The following is an 18,100-nucleotide window of genomic DNA, read 5'->3' on the forward strand; positions in this document are numbered from 1 at the left end:
TGCCCAGTCTAGAGTAGTGCCTCGGTATCCTTTCCCTTAAACTGGCCTTATTTTCCTTAATAGTATTCACCATCGTCTGTCATCACATTAGAGATTGATTTGTTTGTCTGCATGCTCCCCTAGCAAGTAAGTGTCTAAGGACGGGGCCATTACTGACTCTAGCACTTGCAATAGCTCCTGGCATATCATGAGTGTTCAAATCACTTGCTGACATTTCTTTAGAGTCTAGAGGTGCCTTACCTGTATCATCCTGAGTTCTCCTAACAACTCTAGGAGAATAGGTACAGTTAAATTCCCATTCTGTAGATGATGGAACTGAGGCACAAAAAGGCAGAGTAACTTGATCAAGGTTACACTGCAAATAAGTCACAGGCCTAACTTGAACCCAGAGCTGATGTTCTTAAATACTGAACACTAAATGAACTCTTCAGATGCTCGCAGAGCCTCTGTCTCCCCACACCTGGGCAGCTTCGCTCTGCTCATTCCAGAACCCCAGACCAGGATACCATCACGGAGGAGCACTGTCCCGTAGAAACCGAACATGAGCCACATATGTCATTTGAAATCTCTCAGTAGCCACATTAAGGACCGATTAATATATCTGTATTTATATTTAAACCAGTATATCCAAATATTATTTTAATATCTTTATGATCTAAAAATATAAATATAAAAAATGATTGAGCTGTTTTGCATCCTTCTTTTAGGGTAAGTCTTTGAAACCTAGACTTTATACTTTCTGCACATCTCAAGTCACATCTTTTGGTGCCTAGTGTGCGTGTGGCTAGTGACGACCGTACTGGCCACTACAGGTGTGAAGAGGGTGAGCTCTGGGATGAAGCACATCTGCTTCCAATCTTGCACTTCCCGTGTGACCCTTTCCCAGCTGGAAGACTGGCATTATGACATCTACCTCATCTGGCTGAGGTGAAGACTGCATGAGGTTTCCATACATAAAGCTGTACACCCCTTAGCACAAGAGCTGGCTGGTAGATGCTCAGGACAGATGGCTTTCCCTGCCGTGCACAACTTTTAGGGCCTCTCTCCTCACTCCAGTTGAACTTTGTGTGGTGGCGCCTCTGTTTCCACCGTCTGCCATGACTGGGGAGGCCTCTGGTGGCGTGGAGCAAGGAAAAAGCCAGGATGCTGGCTTGCGCCTTATCCCCTGGACCATCTGGCTGAGCGCTGGAGACTGGGTGTTCCTTCCCGCCCTCTCACATTAATATGCCCAACAAGGAGTCCCTTCCTTCCTGAAAAAGAGAATCCTCAAGTCCTCAAAGTGAACACTCAGCTATCCCTTCTACCAGTGGGACAGTCAGCTTCCATGTCCCTATTGAAAGAAATCACTCTGAGCATCTATGGGCCAGAAGGGGGTCAATATACAGTTCCGCAAAGACAGAAACAGTGGTCCAGAGAGCAGACATAACATGTCTAGGCACACAGAGTGATAACACAGACTTAAGACCCTTCCTGTTTGTAGTCTCTGTATGAATACCCGTAGAGATAGCTCCGTAGAGATTCCCCCATATGGACTGCTGGATGTCTCTGCATGGATGTGTTCATCCCTGCCTTTTCTTCTGCATTTCATTCTTAGCATGAGAAAGAGTCTCAGGAAAAGCAGGGTGATAGGAACTATTCTGTGCTCCCAGTAGCTTTCAACTGTGTTTCCTCGCCAGTTTTCAACCTTTGCTCTTTTGGTCCCAAGCAGACCTTGAGTGTAATTCAGGTTAGTCTCTTTTTGAGTCGGTGAAGCAAAGTGGAACTTTTTTTACCATCACCTTCATGCTCAAAATAGAGCCTTCAAGATTCCATCTTTCTGTTTTTGATGAAAGGCCCTGCTTCAGGCAACAGATTTTTAATCCATTAGCCTAAGGATTTTTTGGATTATAATCTAAACTCTCATATTAGGCAGAAAGGACGGAGTTATATCAACTTCAGTATCTTTTAAATGGCAGAGAACAAAAAAATATAATAACCCCATTAGGCTGTTAAATGTGCCGAACGCTGACAAATCCTCAGTGTGACGATCCTTGAGTATTTGCCTGTAATCCCTCAGCAAATACACCTTTTATTCAACCACAGAGTTGCACACACTCCAGACACAAGTGCCATTAATTAAATAACACACTCAGCAAACTCTCAGAGCCATTAATTATCAAAGGTAGCCTGTGCCATGGTTGGCTCCAAAATTTCATTATAACAGAAGAGCACAAGTAGAGCGAAGGAATATGTGAGAGGAAGGTCACCCTCAAAAGCATGATAAGAAAAAGCTGTCAGACAGAGTAAATGACAAAGCATGTATACCTTTTAGCTCTCCCTTTGCCCCTTTGGAGAGTTGAGAAGAAGGGAAAGTATTTCACATTGTAGGGACTTTCTTTCTCAAAATTAGTTTCTCTCACGAAAGACACAAGTAAATATAAAGTAATCCTTTTTCATTTCAACTGAGTCTCAGGGAAAAGTAATATCAGCTGAAGATTTAGAGACAAATAAAGCCTGTTCTTCATAAGCTCCCTCGGAACGAGAAAGCCTTTTAAGGGGAGTCTTTGCTCCGTACAGACACGGGGAAGGGGATGTCAAAGGGACAAACGTGGAAGACAGAGGCCTTACTGGTTTCAAGTGGGCAACAAGAAAACGCTCCGGGAGTGCCACGAATTTGCCGGGAGCGGGTTTGCTCTGTTCTGCCTCCTCACTCCCACTATCAAGCCTCAAAGGCTTCGCAGCTTCACTTGCCAGGAGACAGTGGGATAAAGGAAGTGCTGAGCCCCGCGGGGTCTCCGTAAATCACTCACAGCTACAAGCTTGGGCATCATCTTTCTTGTGTGTTTGCTGTTCTTAGTGTTTGATTTATCCCTTCAAAGAGAAAACTGACAATGCCGAGTCTGTGGCCACTCTATAAAGGACACCCCCCGGGTGAGCCCCACCTCTGTGCAGAACAGCACACGGCATCCCTCCTCCTGAGCGGGGCTGGCCCCACGGTGCCCTCAAGGAGGCACAAACGCGGGACTGGGCCACGGGGAAATTCCGGCGGAAGTTAATGCACACTAGCTCATCAAAGGAAGTTGTGTTATTAGTCAGTGCCAGGTGTGCACCACAGAGGAATGGTTTTGAGCCAGGAAACTGGGCGTGAGATCACCCTGCTCTCTTCAGTCTGTGCTCGCACCGCTGGGTTTCTGGCCACTGTGCTGGGGCGTAACCCCTTCTATCTCTAGATGGAAGAATAATTGCATTGCTTCAGAGTTCCTCATCAGAGTGGTTCTCTGTTCCTTGCCATTTCTCCCCCAGCTGCCCCTTTACCCACTTACTCTAAGAGATTGCCACCAGCGGCTTCTGTGGCCCAATTTCTGAGACCAGTTTATTAAGAAAAAGCTGAAAAGCAGAGGTCAAAGGTGCCTGCCCATAGAAAATTGCTCCTCTTGTTTTTGGTGTGAGCAGAATGACTTTCCGTAGCTGTCTGCCTGTATCTCTAGGCTGCTAGGAACAAAGAGTTACTTTTCATAGAAGAGATTGTTACAGAGGAATTTGATGTCAGGGTCTCAATACTTGGTTTTGCTGGTGAGTGTGATTACTATGACTTAAAACAATTTCTGTGACATCCCTGGTATGGATGCAAATCAAGTCATCTCATACAAGCTCATGGGCAGGAATCACTTCCCTTTGAAGGTCGACACTTGCCCCGTGTGTGCGGCTTGGCTAAGACTGTGGCAGACGGACAGCCTTGGAGTCTGCATCTGAAACCTACTGAAACTTGTCTCTGGCTCCTGAATTGCTTTGGGGCAGCTGGAATATTTTATTGGGAGCACACTTCAGAGCTGAATCAAAAAGGAGACAGGGTTGGAACTCTTCGCTTTCACATTCAGTGATATCCCCCAGAAGTCTAAGCTACACTTCCGACCCATTAGATCAGAATCTTGGGGGGGGGGGGCAGGTAATTCCAGTGAATAGCCACATTGAGAAACACAACCTTCAAGAAACCAAAGGGGACGGTATGTTGAGTTTTTGTGGCCCCCAGTGTTCCTTTTGCATTCTGTCAGCTAGGTGGACTGTGGCCAGCTCCCGTCCACATTCACCTACAGAAGAGAGAGATGTTGATCTGTTTTCTTAGCCTCAAAGCAGAAAACTCCTCCTCTGGGCCGATCAGACAGTACGAGGCACAGAGTACAAGGTAGAAGCTTTCTTTGCTGACACCGTAGTGAAAAGATATCGTCTTAAATGTATGCAGAGCCTGGCTGGATCTGTTGAAAAAAGGGAACTCTGCTTCCGTGTTGTGGAGAATGACTTTTTGGAGCACGAAGACACCTACACGGTCAAGGAGAAGTCGGCATGGTTTAGCTCATAACCCAGGGGATCCGTGCGTCCCTCGGCTTCTGTTTGTACTCACTCGCTCCTGACAACATCATGCAAATCGACATAGAAGACTTGCCTGAGGCAGCAGGGAGAGCCAGAGGGGAAGATGACAGCATCCACCACACGGCCAGCCCGACTCAAAACTTAATCTTTCTCCTTCAGACATTTGTATTTTCCTTCCAAATTGGAAGCTCTCCTTTCCAAAAATCTCTTCTACAGACTAAGGTCATGGTGCTTCCCGTCTGCCTTTATTCCCTATCCTGCAAAATAAACCTCCCCCCCGAACTTCATGTTACTCCCTGTTACTCCTCAAGCACGGCCTTGCCCGGGAGCGGGGCGTCCTCAGTTCATCTGCCACTAGATTAGAGACATAGAAATATTGGAAAAACATACGTTTGTGGTGATCAGTCACACTTCACACATTCCAGGCCCGTGCTGTCTTTTCTTGAGGCCCCAGAAAGGCCACATTTTGGGGACTGGTTGCCCAGCCCGTGATCATCTCGCCTGGCCGTGTGCTGTGCTGGGCATCTCTCCACAGAAGCTAGAAGCACCTTGAGGATCCCATGATTCACCTCCTTGCACCTCCTCTGGGTCTCACTCATGCCTCAGGAAGGACATTTGTTGATATACCCAGGCATCACCAAAAGACACCACTGTCTAAGGGAATATTAGAGGGAACAAGGGACATGAAGGTCACCTACCATACGACATCCAACCACAAGACGGGAAGACGAGCACCTTGCCCAGATGCACCCTCTCCAAAAGTGCGACTGAGGGGCGCCTGGGAGGCTCAGTCATTAAGCGTCTGCCTTTGGCTCAGGTCATGATCCTAGGATCCTGGGATCCAGCCCCACATCAAGCTCCCTGCTCAGTGGGAGGCCTGCTTCTCCCTCCCCACTTCCCGTCTTGTGTTCCCTCTCTTGTCTCTGTCAAATAAATAAATTAAATCTTTTAAAAAAGAGAGAGAGAGAGAGAGACTGAATCTCTTGCTGCATAGTTAAGTTCTGACATTCACTGGCTTTGACTGGCAATGCAATCCAGAGGGAAAATCACGGTAGTCACAGTAGTGACACGAGGGGCTAACCTGAGTGAGTGCTTACAGTGGGTGAGGCTCTGCTTCAAGTGCTTGGTGTGCATTCACAGGCTCAGTCCTCTCCCAGACCCCCACCACCCCCAGCCAGGCCCAATCCACATCCCCATGCAAACACACAGCCCGTCAGTCAAGAGGCTGGGCCTCAGACCCCAGTCTCCGCAAAGCCCAGCAAGGTCCCTCTCTGTGCTCTGGCTTTAAAAGCAGACTCTGCTTCCCACAAGCTTCCAGGCTTGTTGGAGAAAAGGAACTGCTAAATGCAGAGCCTGCAGAAGTGAGGCAGGCTGTGTGGATGCCAGCCCTGGTGAGGGATGTGTGCGGAAGCATTGTAAGTAGACTGACGGAAAGTCCGCTCAGGTACAGAACGAGGCTTCCATGGAGATTCAGAAATTACAGGGTTGGTGTCAGGGAGGGCGGGTGTGACCAATAACACGGGGCCACAACGTTCAAAAGACAAAAATAAAACCGAGGGAAACTTCTCCTAGGACATAAATCTGCCCTAGACAGGTGAGGCGGAGGAAAAGAAAGGGCACATCCATTTTCAGGCCTGCACAGGTGCCTCTGACTCAAAGTCAATAATTGTTCAAGGACAAGGGCAATGATGAATGATCAGGAGATGACCTGTATGCCCAGACAAGATGGGTGGTGCTGAGCACAATAGAGAACGATCCCAATGTCATAGAGAAAGGAGACAGGCCACCATCTCGGGAACGAGGGAGGGGAGCTGCAAACTGACTGGTGCCTATACCCTACTTTCCACCCCTCACTCCCAGATAGCAGTAAATGCGGAGGCGGGGAGCAGGAGGAAGAGTGGACCCTGAGCTCAAATGTGAAGGCTGAAGCAGAAGTGGTTAGGCTTCTATGTTCTGGGTCCTGGAAGGGACCAGATATACTTCCAAAGGGATGCCTGTCTGCCCTTTGCTCTCTGACCTTGACCTCTCTGTACTTAGAAGAAAAAGCATAATGCTAGACTCAGTAAAAACTCTCTCCATATGCCAGAGTCTCCTCATCCAGGTAGGACTGAACAAGGCCATACTGGGGACATCCTTGAACTACACACTGAACCTAGGAAGCAGAGGATTTGCAGCTCAGCCTCCCAGATCTGTGTCCATGGGGTTGCACCCAGAGCCATCCATTTAACACAAATAGCAAACAGGAAGTGAAAAGCAATGTAAATCTACACTGAAGTCTTTTGAAAACCCTGAAGGGGAAGTCCATTTGTGCTTCTCAACAAAGTTCCTCAAAATCTCCTCCTATATCACACCCATGGTGGCTGTGCCCAACGTCTCCCGGCACCCCTTCTTTCAACCTTCCCCCAGTGTCATGGAATCCAGCCCAGAAATTTCTCATCTTTCCTCCCCTCCTGGTTAATTTTCTCTTTCCTGTAACTGTCTGCCTTTCGCACTGTCCTCCAAGCTGGTAGCCTCACCCTGTCCAGTTCCCTACCACTCCCAACGTACTGATACCAGTAATTAAGGCCCAGAAACCAGGGATCCAACAGGTTCTCCTCCGGGGTAAAGGGAGAATGCCAGAGATATGAAAGGCATCCGTATGATCTAGGGGCTTTCTTATCTTTCCACGATTAACTTCCCCCTTTCTTATTTTATGAGTAGAAATTATTTGTTTTAATTCTAGCCCAATCCCTAAGGTAACTTAGACTTGAAGCAAAGTGAATTCTGCCTGCTACACAATAGCTCAGTAATTCCCCAAATCTCAGAATCTTCTGGAGAGCTCGTTAAAAGCACAGTCTCAGGCCTCTCTCTAGATCTGCTGACTCAGAATGTGGGGAACAGGCTTGAGAAATCTGTGTTTTTAACAAGCTCACCCGGTAATTCTGGTAACTTCTATGTTTGAGAATTCATTCTTACCTAATTAATAAAGGTCTGAATTGGCTTCATTTGTATGTAAGGCTCGTGTCCATAAAATAGATGCTTAAGACACCACACAACTGACCTCTGGGATGTGGAGTGTGGACAGAAGCCACAGAAAATGCAGGGATCCGGGGAGTACAGACACCAGCAGAGTTGGAACCCACCTATTTCATACATTCTGCCCACATCTTTATGGCTTCCTGGAAATTGTTAGTGGCAATCCAATAGATTAGCAGTAAGCAAACTTAACATTTTGTTTATGGCCATAACTCAAAAAATGCTATTGGTTCTAACTAAATGTCTGTTTTTATGTTCTGTCATTTCCAGGCATGAAAGTAACTTGAACAAATCCCAAGGCATAAGGAAATGGGCCTCATTCTCTAGGACTCTGCGGCATTGGAAATGAAGCTAAGCAGACTTTATTACATCCTACAATTCTGCAACCTTTTGCGAAGCATTTTATTACACTTGTGGAAGCCATCGGGGTTACGTTTCAATCACGATGACTGACAGGCTAACTTCAAAAATAACAGCATCGACAGCCCTTCCACACTTCCTGGGCTATGTACTTAGAATAGAACCTTTTCTAAATTGTCCCTTGGCCTGGATGGAAATAAAACGGTAGTTAAAATATTTATCTGGTGTGTTGAGTAACTTAAAAATTGATATTTGGGGGCCTCTGAAAGGCATAACTGAGGAAGTCAATCTTTTAGAACTACCGTGCTTCCTGTAACCAACGGTTTGTTAAAGCTGAGATAAAATTTAGTTTCCATTTTTGGTAGCAAACAAAACAGAACAAGAAATGCATAGCTTTTCCTCGGCTGTATTCTCCTGCCTTGGGTGCAGAGAGGCAGAGCTGACAGAGCTTAAGATGGCAAAAATGGGCTTTAAGAAACTAATAATCAGGGACGCCTGGGTGGCGCAGTTGGTTGGACGACTGCCTTCAGCTCAGGGCGTGATCCTGGAGTCCCGGGATCAAGTCCCACATCAGGCTCCCAGCTCCATGGGGAGTCTGCTTCGCTCTCTGACCTTCTCCTCGCTCGTGCTCTCTCTCACTGTCTCTCTCTCTCAAATAAATAAAATAAAATCTTTAAAAAAAAAAAAAAAAGAAACTAATAATCAGGTAATGAAGTGATCAGACACCTCGGACTGGGCCATTTGAGCGGTAGGAATGTAACGAAAGGGAATGGAGAAGCTCCATTGAGGAAGCATGCCCCTTGCCAGGAATAGTCAAAAGAAATTTTTTTTCTGGAATAGTCAATTTCTATGAGGAAGGATGACAGAAGTAGGTTCTTTTTCTTCTCTGGTATATTAATAAAAGGGGAGAGTTGAGTTTATAGAGAAAAATAAAACGTATCAATGGCACTGCGATAAAGAACCACAAAAAGCCTAAGAATCTCTGTTGCCTTATGGGCTACTCCCTGACCTCAACACCATCATCGACGTAAGGCATATCAGTTTCCTGAGAGTGCTGCAACAAATTACTGCAAACTGGGTGGTGCACAATGAGAGAAATGTGTCCCCTCACAGTTTTGGAGGTCAGAAGTCCAAAGTCCAGGGAGCCCCTGCTCCCTCCAGAGGTTCTGGAGGAATCTCTCCTAGCTGCTTGTGGTTGTCAAGAAAACCTTGGATTTTCTTGACAAAATCCCACTCTCTGCCTCTGTCTTCACCTTCCCCCTCTTCTGTGTGTCTCCTCTATGTATCTCTTCAAAAGAGACTTGTCACTGGATTAAGGGCCCACCCAAATAATCCAGAATGATGTTCTCATGGTCTTAATGTCCTTTACTTAATTACATCTACAAAGGCCCTTTTCCAAATTAGAAAACATTTAGCATGGAGGACCAGGGGCGTTAGAGAGGAGTAGGGAATTTGGGTAAATTGGAAGGGGAGGTGAACCATGAGAGACTATGGACTCTGAAAAACAGTCTGAGGGGTTTGAAGTGGTGGGGGGGTGGGAGGTTGGGGTACCAGGTGGTGGGTATTATAGAGGGCACGGCTTGCATGGAGCACTGGGTGTGGTGAAAAAATAATGAATACTGTTTTTCTGAAAATAAATAAATTGGAAAAAAAAAAAAAAGAAAACATTTAGATGTTCCCAGGATTTGACTTGGATGTATCTTGTGGGAGGAGGGCACCCTCCAACCCACTCTCTAGGACATTTGATGTTTGACAATTTCTGATCTAGTATAAGCCAATAAACTGAGTATGACAATCACATCTTCTTTCAAATCTTCTTCTGTGTCTCTGCCAAAGTCCTATTGGCTGACAATAGTTTGGCAAATGCCTTCTTGAGACCCCAAAGCCTCTCATTCCCAAGAATTGTTTGAGATGCTTCTTTCTTAGCTAAAAGGAAAAAGCACTGCAATAGGAGTAGGATGTGTTCAGAAGATAAAACACAGTGAGGGAAGATGGCAAGTACTGGTGATTTCCCCCAGCTCAAGGGGGATAATAGCTCAAGGGTGGCTGATTTATGGTCCAACAAAGAGCCCTAAAAGTACCGATTATCCTTATCCCCAGAAGGTCAGACACCAATTCCATCTCCATTTTAATAGCAGATGTCACCAGAAGACCCAGCCGCTGCCATGGGGACTAATTCCACATGTTACTCAATGGCTTTCAAAGAAGTGAAGGAACAGTCTCTGATGAAACAGTTGTGTGATACTGCAAACCGACCAGCAGCTGCGGTTTCCATTTTGTCTGTCCAATTGAAATCCTAGAGGAGCCTCATTTCTGCCCTTCCTCCCATATGTTTCCTCAGCTTAATATCTTCCTGTAACTCTGCCATAGTTTGGAGACTGTGGAGGTTGTGGAGGCTGGGGGTACAGAAGGCCAGGCCTGAAGCTCTACTTCCATGCCAGCCCCGTGAACCCAGGCCTGATGGGAGGCCTGATAACCCAATAAGTACTGTTTATAGTGCCTTTTAAGAGCTGTTTCTAGAACTAACAAAGCCTACTGATACCAATATGGGAAAAATAACTATTACTCCATTTGCTAAAGTGGGTCTGGTCTGTATAGAGAAAAATCAGAAGAAAAGACAGTATCCCTAGAAGTCTTCTTTCTCTTTCTCATTTCTTCTTGGACACAATACCCACTAGGTGGTTTCGGGTTTGCCCAAGAGCTGGGCTGTTCCTAATGTTACAATAAACAATGGATAACTATATGTATACGGGCATCCATTCCATCATGCTTATCAGACAAGAGCACAGCAGCCAGTCTCTGTATTGACAACATTCTGAAGGAAGATGTCCCCTATATATCTGTATGTGCTCACTTTTCAAACTCCAGGCCCACTCCTTATCTTTATTGTTCTATCTATAATCAAATTCCAAATGGCAAAAGAGAAGGACACTCTGTTTTTGGCAAAGAACTGGAAAGGAACTTTCCCCATGATTATCTCCACCACAGCTGACCCAAAGTTATACAACAATTCTTCTCAAACCCCATCAATTCTTTCAGATGGTATGAAGGAGCTATGTGTCTATGAAACAGAAACCTCTCCCATCCATCCCTCTCTGTATTTAAGCTTGAGACTAAGTCTGGGGATGTACCTACTTCTTTCAGTAGCTACAGCTATGGAGTATAACTGAACAACAGGCTGGTCAAAGAAGGAAATGAAATTTTGTTGTGTTTTTAGTGTAGATACATTTTGTTTAATCCTTACAAGATCCCTAAAAATAAATATATGGAGATTTAGGCTCAGAAAAGTTAGGGAACTTGATCAAGTTTACAAAGTTGATAATGGATGGATTGGGGATCAACTCAGGTCTTATCCCCAAAAGCCTGTCCCTTTTGGAGAATAATCAATAATGAAGGGCTCTCAGCAAATTTAATAAATATCATTTCCAATTTCTCTCCTGAACTATCAAGTTGGTAGGTTAGTCCTTTGTACTGCTGTTCAAAGGGAAAGGGAAAGGGATAGTTAAGGGAAGGCAGGGAATATTTAGGCATTCTCAAGGTGAGAGCATCCCTTTAATCATGTAAATGAAAGCAACTCATGACATTTCTATAACTTAAAAACATATAGGAAGAGTATTACCAAAAATGCTTACTCTGACTCTGATGCAAATGTGTTAACCAAAAGATTAATGATCACTTATCCTGGATATAGAACAATGTAAAATAATTAACATGTAATTACTTAGTTACAGGGATTGAAAACCCATCAGTTCCACTTGGAATAACCACCACTAAAAACTCTCAAACATGGTCACATATCTGTAGTCCATTTCAGTCCTGCAAACATCTTGACCATCTATACCGTACATCAAATCGAAGGCTATAGTTTTAGCAGCCAAAACTGAGATGGCTCCTGAGGTGTAGCTGGGAAGCTCCTGAGGTGTACCATGGATTGCAGAGGGAAGGAGGAATGGGAAGAGCAGATCTAGTTTCAGCAAGAATACAGGTCCAATTCTAGGTACCTAGAAGATGGTTTTCTGAATTCCATCATCTTCTTCTTCTTCTCCACCACCTCATCATGGGATACTATTTGCAGGGTATCTCTGTACCAAGCATTATGCCAGGCATTTTCAAAACGCTATTTCATATAAGCCTCAACAACAACAACAACAAGAAACCTTAACCCATTTTCCTTCTTTCTTTCCTTCCTTTCTTTTAAACAGATATATATCCAACAACTACTATATGCCAAGTATTGCATATATTGGGTGCCCCTGCTACAGCGCTGAGCAAAAACATCCAGAAATAACTATTATTCTCTTTCCGTAGATGAGGAACCAGCAGTTCAGAGTTTGTGAGTTGCTTAAGGTCATGCACTAGTAAGAACACATATATGCGACCTAAAGCCTGGAGCTCTTTCCTCTAAGCCAAGCTTTTTCTCAGAATACAGTGTAAGAGGGAACAGTTGATGCGCTATGGCTAACTCCTGGTTCTCCCCACAAACAAAGGCAAAAAACAAAAGACAAAAACAAAACAAAACAAAACAAAAACCCCACACACCTATATATTCCAGATCAAAATTATCTGGGGAAAAACAATATACTAAGGTTCAATCTTTGTCAAGGAGCATTTATTAAGTACCTTGTGTGTGTCCATTCTAGGGAAGACTTCTAAAAGCAAGTGAAGCTTTCTTGTGCTCTTTATGTCACCCTGAAAATGTCCCACTGTTCTCTCATACTTCTGTAATAAAGCAGCACTTTGGTCACTCTCGGAGCATTCTGCCTAGTCACCCTGGCCAGGTGCCCACCTCTCTATCTTGTGCCATTCCTAAGGAAGAATCTGAACTAATACTTTCAGATTCCCAATGAGCCCCAGGCTGCTGGTTCAATGTCATACTTTAGTAAGCAGTCTTCCCATCCAGGTTGCTCAGCTTTCCTTGCTAAAAAAATCGGCCCAGATAAATAAGTCCTTGACTCTGAGAGACAGCCTCAAGCAAGAGTTCTTTATAAATATCACTGGCAGGGCTTGTTAAAACTTATTGTAAGGCCCTACCTCCAGAGTTTCTGATTCTGTAGCTCTGGAGTGGGCCCTGATATGTTCCCGGGGGGTTACTGACACGGGTGTGGCAGGGTCCACACTTTGAAAACCACTGGCTTGAAGGGATTTTTTTTTTTTTTTTTTTTTTTTTTTTTGTACTTTAAGAAAACAGAATTTGTTTCCAGTACAGAATCCAGCTCACTTTCCAGGCCCTGAATTTAACATATCTTAGTCTAGAGGTAATGAACTGCAAGTTAAATCCAATCGGTCCACTCAAGCATCTCCGGTAGGTTTCTGGAGTTATTTAACACCACAGAAGACTTCTTGTCTGGGCTAATTAAGTGATTAGTTTAGATCGATAGAGGAACAGAGGGAAAGTGGGGCAGCTATAGCTCACTACCAACTTAATAAGATGGTGCTAACTTCAGCCACGAGAAGCAACATGGGTTGAAAATTGGACTTAGCTGCTGAAGACATCAATGTTTCTATAGTAGGAGAAAAGGAGCTCATGCGTGCTATAGGTGGAATATGGTTGTTCAAAAGAACTCTTACAAATGGAATGACTTTCTTTAGCCCTGGTCGGCAAACAACTCCACCAGAAGGCAAAGGTGTCATTTTGAATGTCTGACATTCATATCTGCTTCTCACAACCATGGATATCAAGCATTGCCAATGACTTGGTGTACAGGCAGGCATTTCCCTCAAAAACCTCATTGTGGTTGTGTTCCCAGTCAAAATTAAGTAAGGTATGAAAGCCATATACCTATAGCTTTAGAAGTTTGCACTACCTTACCTATCTTATATTTCTAGGAAAAGAGAATGGTAGGAAGCCTGCATTGATTGTGCAACAGCTATGTACCTTTTGAGGCAGATGGTACCAATCTGATTTTACCAACAAGGGAAATGAGGCTCCGAGAGGATGTTACCCAAGGGGGTGGCAATGATGATGACAATAATAATAGCACCTTACATTAATTGGGCATTTACCATGAGAAAATGTTTCAGGCATTTTTTTCTAGGTACTCTATATTGTTATTCCAATCAACCTGCTTAACACCCTACAAGTAAGTCTATTCTTATTATCCCATTTTACAGATAGGAAAATTGCAGCACAAGGATGTGTGCCTTGCCCATGGTTACCCAGTTAGTAAGTGTCTGAGCTCAGCGTTGAACCCCAATGGACTCCAGAATCTCTAATGATACACTGCTGATTGAGATATAAACCCCAGTACACCAGACTCTGAAGTCCCCTCTCTTTGCTGCCCTGACTCTTCTGGGGATGGAGCCCAGGGGAAGTCTTTCACTCACAACCAAAGACTAGAGCTAAAATATCCCCTGGCTCTGTCTCTATTCCTTTGGAGAGCTTGTCCTTTTGTGTTCAGACAGCCCCTCACAGACTGATAGATGGTACCATCTAACTCTAGGAGAAGGTGGCTCCACTTTGGAAGTAAACCCTCAAGAGGGAAAGTATGTCACTGCTCCCAGCACAATTTCCCCCAAACTTTAGCTCTTGGCAATCTTCCCAGCCTTCAATATGTTTGTCATGACGACATGCCTGTGTTATTAACATATCTCATTTTACTTAACTCTCGTTTTTACTTACATTTGTTCAAGAAAACGTAAAATTACTGCAGCAAATGGAAAAGCACTATCCCTTGCCATACACAGATGCTAACCATAAGGATGAATACAAGGCTATTAAATTCTAATGGGTCCTGTGAGCTGCTGACAGTCCTGCCTCTGAGGCCTGCCTTCTCACTTTATTATAAAGGGACATTAGCAAGCGGTAGAGAAGTGTTAAAATACACTAGCACCAATAGCATGGAGGACAAGGGGCGTTAGAGAGTAGTAGGGAATTTGGGTAAATTGGAAGGGGAGGTGAACCATGAGAGACTATGGACTCTGAAAAACAGTCTGAGGGGTTTGAAGTGGCGGGGGGGTGGGAGGTTGGGGTACCAGGTGGTGGGTATTATAGAGGGCACAGCTTGCATGGAGCACTGGGTGTGGTGAAAAAATAATGAATACTGTTTTTCTGAAAATAAATAAATTGGGAAAAAAAAAAAAAATACACTAGCACCAGACAGAGTCCTGCTCCTTGAGGACTGAAAGAGAAGTGGGAAGGGAACAACTTCTCACCTTACGATTTAATGGGTTTTTTGGCTACTTTGACCACGGGCCTCCAAAACTCCACCCCTGCCCCAGCAGTGCTATGCTTCCCACTGGTGGCGATGCAGACCCAGCTCTGTGGGTGCCCTGGAGAGTGCCCTGGCTGTTGCCCTAGAGCCACACTGAGCCTCCCCTAATGCTTTCTAATCAACAGGCACATCTTGAAAGGGGGAAAAACTATCTCAGGTTCAGGTGCCTCAGGGAAACAGGCAAAAATCAAGGAGAGGAAAATGATTCCACTGTGAAAGCAGCAGACGGAACTTGCAACAGTAATAGTGATCATTGAGGAGTTTTCCTTTTGAACAGAAATGCCTTTGAAAGTGCCTTCCTCCATTCTTCCACTATTCTACAGCAAGAATGAATAGGCAGGAAGAAACAAATGGCACTTTTGTGTTTTATCAGCATTTGCCATAGAAGGAAAGGGATGGCCCAATTTCAAGGTGGAAAATCTAGAACTCCATAACTATAGCCATCTAAAAAAGAAAAAAAAAAAATAGAGAAGAAAAGGGAAGGGGAAGAAAGGAGAAGTAATTCCAACAAAAAGAATTTGGCAATGCACCCCACAACCCCAACCCCAAGGATCCCGGAACATTCACAGTCTTAAGTAATCTGAGAAATTCACTCCGTTCTCCTCTACCCATTCTTCCAACCCAAACTTCTTTCCTCTGTCTGGTAGAGCCCCTTTTTGCTAATGTAAGTAGAGCTGATAGTAATAAGCCATTTTATTGCATAGCCATTTTTTGTAAGAAAAAGCAAACCCAACAAAACTGTCTTTCCATAAAGTATATGAAGCACAGAAACACCCCCACTTAGCAAGGGTCTTTGTAAATGATGGTGGTGGGGGTGGTAGAGACCACTTTCCATGGAGAAAATATGGTGCTTTACTTCCACCAGTTAATCTCCACAACAACCCAGGAGCGTGAATCCTATTATTCTTCCCATTTTACAGACTAGGAAATGAGGCTGGAGAAGCTAAGTAACTTGCCCGAGATTACAGAGTTAGTTAAGTGACAGGACCAGGCTCATATCCGTGTTTTTTTGCACCAAAACTCTTGGTCTTAACTACTAAGCTCTGTTGATTCCCTGATGGAAATGTTGATTATCATTTCCATATAATTATATACAATTAATTTTACATAATCAAGGCCAACAGAGAAACTAATAGAAACCAAACATTTCCCTAAGGCTCTATTGAACCAATGCCAGTTTGCAGAAGACATAGGGCCTGGATAGTTTTCTCATATTAAAATCTTACTTATCCTTCCTGTATATCACAGATGAAGTATATCGTGTATATCACAGATGAAGGTCAAGTCAGAGTAGCTGAGATTAAATGAGCACATATTACTTGCCAGATCTTATGTTAAATGCCTTCCATGTAGTTCTCACTCTTAATTCTCACCATCTTGTGAGATAGGTGTTGCTTAGGAGAAAACTGAGGCTTAGAGATGTTCATTAACAGGCTCAGAGTTGTTCAAGGTCACTCAGCCTGTATGGGGCACAGCCAGATGATGAATGCAGCCATCTCTCTGCAGACTGCAGAACCCACACTAGATCTGGTATAGCAAGAAGATCTAGGAACACATGAGTTAGAGACACTATACTTTCCTCTTCCAAGATTACAGTGATAGATGAAAGGAACTCATGAACACGTCCTGGGGATTTAATATCTATGAGGCTTTATTTTCTAGGCAAGTCATCTAGATAGAGCTAAGACTAGCTAGAGATGGGATCTTCATAAGATTTCCATGCTTCCTGCACTGCTGAATGAAAAAGAGAATACTGTCTTCTTTTAGCGTTCCAGGGAGGCTGTCTACCTACAGCAAGGCTCACTTATAAATCAGTATTGTCTGCGTCTGTTATTCAGGAAGCCTGGAGAGTAGGGGGATCCAACAGCCTTCCTGAGTAAGTGTTCTGGAAATTCTATAAAATATCTACCCTACGCATTTTGTATTTCCTGGTCTAGCTTCAGTATACAAACTTGAATTATAATTCATTACTTAATTGTGCAGAACAAGAAGCTGTTAGCCCTAAAATTGTTCTCAACTAGAATGTCCACAAGATTTAGAAGGAACTTGACAAAGAAAAGCAAGCCTAGAGCCTTTCCCTGGGAATCTCTTGCTGTTGGTCTGGGATGGGGCCCAGCAAACTATATCACAGCAAAAAAAAGTCCAGGAGATTCTTCGGCAGATTTTCAGTAAGTTCAGATTGAATCCCAAACTCAGAGACTTCCTCCTGCAGCAAATCTTCTTTGACCACCCTGACCTGATTCTACACCTCAGAGATGCTATTGCTATTGGGTACTTCTAATTTTTTTCCATCTATTTCATGAATAAATGAGTGAGAGATACAAGGAGAGAAAGAAGAGGGCAGGAAGGAAAGATCAACAAAATGTGTGTGTGCTGTCTAAATTCTCATGACATGTTTGAGCTTCCTGGATCCAGCTATACCTGAAACCAAAAGACCCCCTAGACTTTTAGTTTTGTGAGTTAATAAATGACTTTTGGGATTTAAGCTACTAAGCAAGTGATAGGAGAGAAAAGAATGAATTATTTTTTTTGCTTGTCCTGAAAAAGAAAATAGATAATGTGCATAATACTTTTGATAAATGAAAGTTCTGAAACCCACTCACCCTGACTGTGTGAGGCTGAGCCAGGACCTAGACTGTCTGGCCCTTTGTGTTCTCATCACCACCGTCACCATTATTTCAATCTAATTCTGTGGTTTAATTGCCCCAGGGTTCTACGCCCCAGGGAGCTGTAAGTAAATAGCTGACGACTGTGTCTCCTCTAAGATGATCATATCAGAAAAACAGATATGAAAACAGAAATTGTGTCATGTCACCATGTTTGTGTTTCCAGGATCAGCAGCTGATTGACAGGAAAAACACGGCTGAAGCCTATTCTAAAGTGTCTCACTGGTTTGAGTTTTTATGCCAGAGGCTATGGAGAAAAAAGGAAGCAAGTCAATGGAACCAGATGCCTTATTGTAGCCCTGTAGCTTTTTACTGCAGATTAGAACTGGGAATCCTGCAGGGGTCTCTTTACAAGTGTAAAACAGTGAGGGGCTCTTTGTGTCTCTTACCATTTCTAAAAAGCTTTTTAAAAATGTCTTGCTTTCCTCCTTTGTGCTTTAATATTAGACCCCATGTTCCCTGGGATCTCAGGGGCCTGAATTCCCATTGTAAGCTGACTTT

The 18,100-nt window shown here is 44.0% G+C and overlaps 1 protein-coding gene across 4 annotated transcripts in view; it reads left to right on the top strand.

The window, feature by feature from the left end:
* Positions 1-7,938, top strand: part of FHIT (fragile histidine triad diadenosine triphosphatase) — a 1,399,398-nt gene extending 1,391,460 nt beyond the window's left edge. For all 4 annotated transcript variants that reach the window (XM_044253281.1, XM_044253278.1, XM_044253280.1 and 1 more), the window contains one exon: positions 7,633-7,938. The gene's annotated coding sequence lies outside the window, so the exon portion shown is untranslated. The remainder of the gene's footprint in view (positions 1-7,632) is intronic.
* Positions 7,939-18,100: the final 10,162 nt, after the last annotated feature.

Source organism: Neovison vison, chromosome 6, assembly GCF_020171115.1.
Source record: "Neovison vison isolate M4711 chromosome 6, ASM_NN_V1, whole genome shotgun sequence".
In the NCBI taxonomy this organism is placed as follows: Eukaryota; Metazoa; Chordata; class Mammalia; order Carnivora; family Mustelidae; genus Neogale; species Neogale vison.